General features: G+C 40.2%; 1 non-coding gene across 1 annotated transcript; it reads right to left on the minus strand.

Moving 5' to 3' along the window:
* Positions 1 to 867: 867 nt before the first annotated feature.
* Positions 868 to 974, minus strand: LOC112761215 (small nucleolar RNA R71). The gene has a single exon (XR_003181621.1). It is a non-coding gene; the product is annotated as a small nucleolar RNA R71 (small nucleolar RNA).
* Positions 975 to 7,560: the final 6,586 nt, after the last annotated feature.

Raw genomic sequence — 7,560 nt, forward strand, 5'->3', positions numbered from 1 at the left:
AGATTAGAAGCTATAAAGTGAGGGAATGCATCCATTCAAAAACAAGCTTTCATATTCACAATTTTAGGAGTAGATGTAGTTTTAGAGAGAGAGGTTCTCTCCTCTCTCTTAGGATTAGGATTTAGGATTTCTCTTAGTTTTAGGACTGACTCTCAATCCCAGGTTCAATGTTCATTTTATTATTTTCCCAATTTTATTTATGAATTCTTCTATGTTACAGATTACTCTTTGAATTAATGTTATTTGAGGTATTTCAGTTTATTATTGCTTTCTTTTATTTATTATACAAATAATTTGAATTTTTCCCTTTTGGCTTTGGTTGAGTCATTGGAGACACTTGAGTTATCAAACTCATTGTTGACTGAAAATTGGAATTCTTCAAGAATTAATTCAAGTTCCAATAACTCTAGCCTTTCCCAAGGAAAGACTAGGACCTGAGGAATAAAAATTAATTTATTTACTTAACTTACCTTCATAGTTAGAGGTTAACAAAGTGGGAGAAAAATCCAATTCTCATTACAATTGATAAGGATAACCAGGATAGGACTTTCCGTTATAATACCTTGCCAAGAGTTTATTTTATTTTTCTTATCATTCAACATACTACTTCCTTACTTTCTAAAACCCCTAATTTATAAGACTCATAATCAATAATAAGAACATACCTCCCTGCAATTCCTTGAGAAAACGACCCGAGGTTTAAATACTCGGTTATCAATTTTAAAGGGGTTTGTTACTTGTGACAACCAAAACATTTGTATGAAAGGACTTTTGAAGGTTTAGAAACTATACTTGCAACGAGGATTTATCCGTAAATTTCTAGACCACGCAAAAGCTTCTCTCATTAATCTTCCTCAAAGAATCAACAGGTTGAGAGCTGAGGTACAAACCTTCAGGCAACAAGATGGTGAAACTCTCTATGAAGCATGGGAGAGGTTTAAGGACTTGACAAGAAGGTGCCCGCCAGATATGTTCAATGAATGGGTGCAGTTACACATTTTCCATGAAGGTCTTTCTTACGAATCAAAGAAGGCAGTAGACCATTCATCTGGGGGTCTCTAAACAAGAAGAAGACCATTGAAGAAGCCATAGATGTCATTGAGACTGTAGCTGAAAATGACTACTTCTATGCTTTTGAAAGAGGCAATACTAGAGGAGTGATGGAGCTAAACAATGTGGATGCACTGCTGGCTCAAAACAAGATGATCACCAAGCAGCTGGCTGACCTTACCAAAAAGATGGAGAGGAACCAAGTAGCAGCAATCACTACCTCATCAGTAGCTCAAGAAGGAGTGAATGCAGAGGCAGGGGATGATCAGGAACAAGCCAACTACATTGGGAACTCACCTAGGCAGACCTATGATCCATACCCCAAAACTTATAATCCTAGTTGGAGGAACCACCCAAACTTTGGGTGGGAAAATCAACAAGATCAAGGCCAAGATCAGAGACATCACAACCCCAGCAATAATGCAGCTCACCAACACTTCACACAGAGATCATATCATCACTCACCTAACAACACCTCTTAACATCCATATCAAAACTAAAATGGCCCTTCTCACCCCTCCAATCTCAACTCACCATCATCCAAAGATAGACTCTCAAGGATTGAGACTCTACTTGAAGGCATATGCAAGGAAATCTAAGACAACAAGGTGTTCAAGGAGGAAGTGCGAGCCAATATCAAAAACCAGGGAGACACCATCAAGAGGCTAGAATTTCAAGTGGGATACCTCTCTGAGAAGATTCCCAAACCTACTGACAGCTTCCCAAGTGACACAGAGAAAAACCCGAGAGGTGAAGCAAAGAAAGTGAGATGGGAAGAATGCAAGATGGTCACTATAAGTGATAAGGAGTCTAAGGAAGAGCTAAAGAAACCCTTAGAACACTCTGGAGATACTTCAGAGAAGCAGGAAGAGGGTAATCGAGAAACCAAAACTACACAGAGGGAGATTCTAAACTTCTATGCACCTTTTCCCCAAAGACTCAAGGGTGGCGTAGAAAAGAGAATATACTCAAGGTTCCTCGACATGTTTGCATCTCTTCATGTAAACATACCATTCATCAGGGCTCTCCAACAAATACCCTCATACATTAAGTGCATGAAGGAGCTGCTGACCAAGAAAAGCTCACTCAAAGGAGGGCAAACAATATTGATGAATAAGGAGTGCAGTGCTCTCATTCAACCAGAGTTGCCCACAAAGAGGAAGGATCCAGGGAGTTTTCACATTCCTTGTGCTATAGGAGAAACACTGATTGATAAGGGACTCTATGACCTGGGAGCAAGCATCAACTTAATGGCTTTATCCCTCATGAAGAAGCTGCAGATCAATGAGCTAACGCCACAGACGTAGTCATCAAGCTGGCTAACAAAACCCAAAAACAAGCAGTAGGAGTGGTTGAAAACGTGTTGGTAAAAGTTGAGAACTACTTCCTTCCCACAGACTTTGTCATACTGGAAATGGAAGAAAGTCACCTTCACCCAATCATATTGGGAAGACCATTCTTAGCTACAGCCAGAGCGCTTGTAGATGTGGAGCGAGGAGAGCTAATACTGAGGATACATGATGAACAACTTACTTTCAATGTCTTCAAACCCTCACAAGAAGTAGATCAAGAAAACAAGGAACCAAAGGAAGATCATGACAAGGCACTGGTGGAAGAAACAAGCACTGAAGCACAAACTATACACCTGGGAATCCCTTTGTTGATAAACAAAACAGTCAGAAGGTGTCACAGCTAAAGGAAAACCAAGAAGAGCCAAAACCACCAGAATCATATGAAACCAGCAACAAAATATCCCTGGAAAAGAAGGCCACAAGGAGCAGGGTGGAATCAAAAGAAACAAGGAAGAAGGCACCAAGGAGATGGAGGAACAAGAAGATCCCTATAGAGGATTTCTCTCCAGGGGATAAAGTGATATCAGCTTATCTCCCAGCTATCCCACCTCATCTCCCCACCATCCCATCTCAGCTGCCTAAAGTTTTCACCATCATCAGAATTCTCTCCTTAGAATATGTGGAGATCCTTAACGAAGCCAATGGAGATAGATTACTGCAAGGGAAGAAGATTTGAAGCATTACCAACCACCCTGACAAAGGCAGAACGTCAAGCTAGTGACGCTAAAGAAGCGCTTCATGGGAGGCAACCCATGTCTTATATGCTTTTAAAGTAGTTAATAATGCAAGGTTCATAAATCCTAAATCAACTTTGACATATACTTGAATGAATCCTTTTATGCAACATATAGTGAAGAACAAGTTTGGTGTACAAGGCACACTAAGAGAACATGAATGCAATTCATATCATGTCACTCTTAGAACCTTGAACAATTTTTTTTACCACATGGCCACAAACTAAGTTTGGTGTCACCTATGTTGCATACATGGACAGTTAATTAATCAGTTGGTTTGCATTCATGAATAACACTTAGTTAGTTAAAAACAAAAAAAAAGGTTTTAAAAAGTAGTTATTCTTTCTTTTTAAATTTTGCCACCATTATTAAAAAAGGTTATTAATTGAATTCTTTTTTTTGTAGGAGAAATGAAAGGAAGATTGGAAGGAATTGATGAGACAATTGAAGAAGGAGGGTTCGGCCACTTCAAAAAGAGGGGACTATACACATGTCTTCAAGGGGAATGCATTGGGAAATGTTGCCATGCAACATTGGAAGAATGACACGCTTGGAAATCGAACCAACCCCATCATAAAGTTGATGATCCTTGTGCTCATCCCATGCTAAACCCCATCCGTTCATCATACGCCTACACCATCAATCCACACCTTTCATTTACTCACCACTTCTCTATATAAGTGGTTCCTAATCTGTACCCCTTTACATTCCAATTCCCCTTTCTTTGTACTTCTCACTTTTGGAACTCAACACCTCTTATCCCATCGAAAACACTCTCACCCACTCCCTTAACTACACCCTCACATATCAAAAGTCACTTATGGCATCATCAAGCTCCAAAATGAGAAAGGGAAAGGCACCGGAGGAGAGCATTCCTTTTGATGAAGGAAGGTTCAAGACCGCTTTTCATGAGCTTCAATTCGAACATATAAAACACAAGAAAGTGCTGCCTGAGCTGACATTCCAATTCAACGATGACGAGTGCCTGCAGATTAGAGAAAAGATTGAACAAAGGGGTTGGCAAGAGTTCACGAACCCAAAAACAAAGATAAATGCAAATCTCATTGAAGAGTTCTATGCCAATGTAGCCAGAGAGGACAATACCAAAGCTCCTACCTTCAAAAGCTATGTGAGAGGAACATAGGTAGATTTCAGTCCCAATGCTATAATGAGGACTCTTCATCTTAGATAACAACCCTCTGACAAGCCAAGTTATCAAGCGAGAATAGGTAATGGCCCCGACAATGATGAGCTTGAAGAAATTGTAAATGACATGTGTGTCATAGGATCAGATTGGGAAAGGTATTTAGATAAGAGACCACGGTTCATTAGACGAGGAGATCTCACCCCGAAAGCCAAAGGATGGTTTGAGCTCGTGAGAAGATCTATCCTTCCAGCTTCAAAGAATTCTGAGGTCAACATTCCTCGAGCTACTATGCTACATTGCATTATGAGCGGTGGAGACATCAATGTACATGAAATCATAGCTGAGGGAATCCAAGAAGCATCCAAAAAGAGTGATCCGAGTGCTCGGCTTTTGTATCCCAGCACCATCCTGAGATTATGTAAGAAAGCCAAGGTGATCTTCGAAGACAGCAATCCATAGTGGGTAAACCCTGGGAGGCTAGTTACGCTCTAGCGTATAACTTATGTGGCACCCGCTCAACAACCAAGAAGGCCTCAAATAAGGAAAAGAACATCACAAGAAGGACCTCACCAAGAAGAATCTCACCAAGAAGAACCTCATCAAGAAGAATACCAGCAAGAAGAGTACTATGATCCAACCAATATAAATCTGGGTCACATTCAAGGAGCCATTGAAGACTTGGCAAGGAGATATATGGAAGGACAAGAGCAACAGCTACACTTCCAATCCCAACGGATGGATCGTTAGGAGGAACTACTTGCTAACTGGATAAATCAACAAGGCGAGTGGCAGAAACAACAAATGGAGCAGCAACAGGAACACTACTCCCAGCTCACTCAAGCCATCAATCAAGTAACTGAAAGGCAAGAGCGTCAAGATAAACGCCTTCAAGAACTCAACCACCGTCAGCTAGCTCAGATGAAAGCATTCAACGAGTTCAGCGTGCTTAATGAAGGACGGCAACTACATAGGGAAGAATTCAACATAAACACTCAAGCCAAGTTGAACTATGTATCTGGACATATGCATAATTTGCACTCTGCAATCCCAAGGTATGATTCAATCCAAAAAGATCTAACAGAACAAGAGGAAGGGAAGGTGAAACAACAGAAAGAAGCATTGAAAAAGAAGATGGAAGATGCTGGCTTTTGGAAAAAGTTGGTCGGAAAGCGCAAAGGAAATGGGGGTTCAAGCACCCAAGAAGGACACAAAGAGGACGAACAAGGAAGAGAGCATAAGCAGCCCCATGAGTAAAAGGTGGTGGAGTTCCCTCTTCGTTTTATCTTTTTCAAGTCTAAATAAGAAAATCATGTATGAAATAAAACATGCTTCCATAGTAGCTTAGGAATTTTCAATTCTGTCTTTAGCATTTTCAGTTGTTAAGTCTATGTGTGCTGGTCCAAGTTACCTGTTTCATTTTCGTCCTACTTACTTGTATGCTTGCCCTTTGAATTTAATGAAAGAGAATTTTTGAAAGAAACTAGAGTAGAGTTCATATGGTGAAATAAGTCCTCAAGGTTGGTGGTGGGATAATAGATTAGCTAAGTTGGATCACCTATAAGGTATGAGGGCACTTATGTGTACTGAATTACATGCTTGAAACACATTATATGAGATTAACCAAACAACAAGATCCTAATAAGAAAAAGAGAAAGAACACTAAGAGTTTGAAAAATAAAGAAAAAGAATAAATAAGGCTAGGCACCAAGGGTTTAAATCTTGAGGGATGTGTCTGTGGTGATCCTATACCAAGGATCTGCTTGGATGAATAAGTTCTTAGGAGTGCTTCATCACTTGGTAACTTGGGTTAACTAAACCGGGATTATCAACTGAAAATCCACTATTAAGAGCAACCTTGCTACAGAACATTTAGTAACCCAAAGAGGTGCTGGACACCAAGGCCTCAATGAAAGAAAATAACAAACCATGTGCCTGTGGTGTGCATGTTTGGGGGGGAGAGACTTGAGGGAGTAAGTCCTTAGGGGTGCTTCAACACCTAGCACCTTGAACCAACTGGCTCGGGAGTGTTGACTGAAAGCTTATTTTAAAGAGTCGCCCCCTCACAGAGCACTTAGCCTAAGGATGCAATAAACCCTGAGAAAAAAGGGAGGATCAAAGAATAAGGATCTCATAGGATGCAATCAAGCACGTATTCAAAGGCATGATAAAGACCTGGAAACCAGTAAAGGAATGAACCTAAGTTGCTATGCATGAAACCCCATAAACCAGCAGCTTTACTTCTATAATAAGAACTTATTTCTCTTATTCTTTCATTCATCATTCTTATGTTTTAGTATTTACTTAGGGACAAGCAAGTTTTAAGTTTGGTGTTGTGATGCCATGGCATTTTGGCCAGTTTCACTGACCTTTTCTTTACTATTTTAGGGTAGTTTCATGCATTTTCTTCGTGAATAAGCAAGTTTTGGGTAGATATTCACTTACATCTTGATTCAAGCAAACATTGTGAACTTTACATGATTTCATGAGAATTTTGCATGAATTTAATGACAAATTGGACAATGCATGATCATATGACTTGGAATAGAGCTTTGATGCACTTTAATTGCTTGATTTCAGGACAAAGGAAGCAAGGAAGAACCACGTTAGTAGCCACATTAATCTAATTAACGTGACCACTAACGTGGAATGGGAGCTAGCTTGCAACGTTAATGAGAAAAGTGATCGCCAATAACACCTTTGAAAGCCATTGTAGCCCACGTTAGTTGCCACGTTAATTATATTAACGTGGAAGCTAACGTGGAGGAGAAAGGAAGCTCCAACGTTAGTGGTAAAAGTGAATACCACTAACGTTGGAAAAGGGGCACTTGGCCACATTAAGAGTCACGTTAATTACATTAACGTGAACTCTAACGTGGAAGAAACAAGGAATTACCAACGTTAGTGACACTCACCTTTGTCACTAACGTTGGATTAAGCCACTATTGCCCACGTTAGTTGCCACGTTAATTACATTAACGTGGAAGCTAACGTGGAGGAAGAATTGATGGACCAACGTTAGTGACACTCACCTTTGTCACTAACATTGGGAATGGCAATCATCACCACGTTAGAGGCCACATTAATCTAATTAACGTGAACTCTAACGTGGGAAGGAGGGGCGTTTGGAGCGTTAGTGACAAAGGTAAGTGTCACTAACGCTCTCGAAGAAAGGCAAGCCCACGTTAATGGTCACGTTAGTTACACTAATGTGAACTCCAACGTGTGGAAAAGGGGCGATAAGCAACGTTATTGGAAAAGGTGAATTCTAATAACGTTT

The sequence above is a fragment of the Arachis hypogaea genome, chromosome 16, assembly GCF_003086295.3.
Source record: "Arachis hypogaea cultivar Tifrunner chromosome 16, arahy.Tifrunner.gnm2.J5K5, whole genome shotgun sequence".
NCBI lineage: Eukaryota > Viridiplantae > Streptophyta > Magnoliopsida > Fabales > Fabaceae > Arachis > Arachis hypogaea.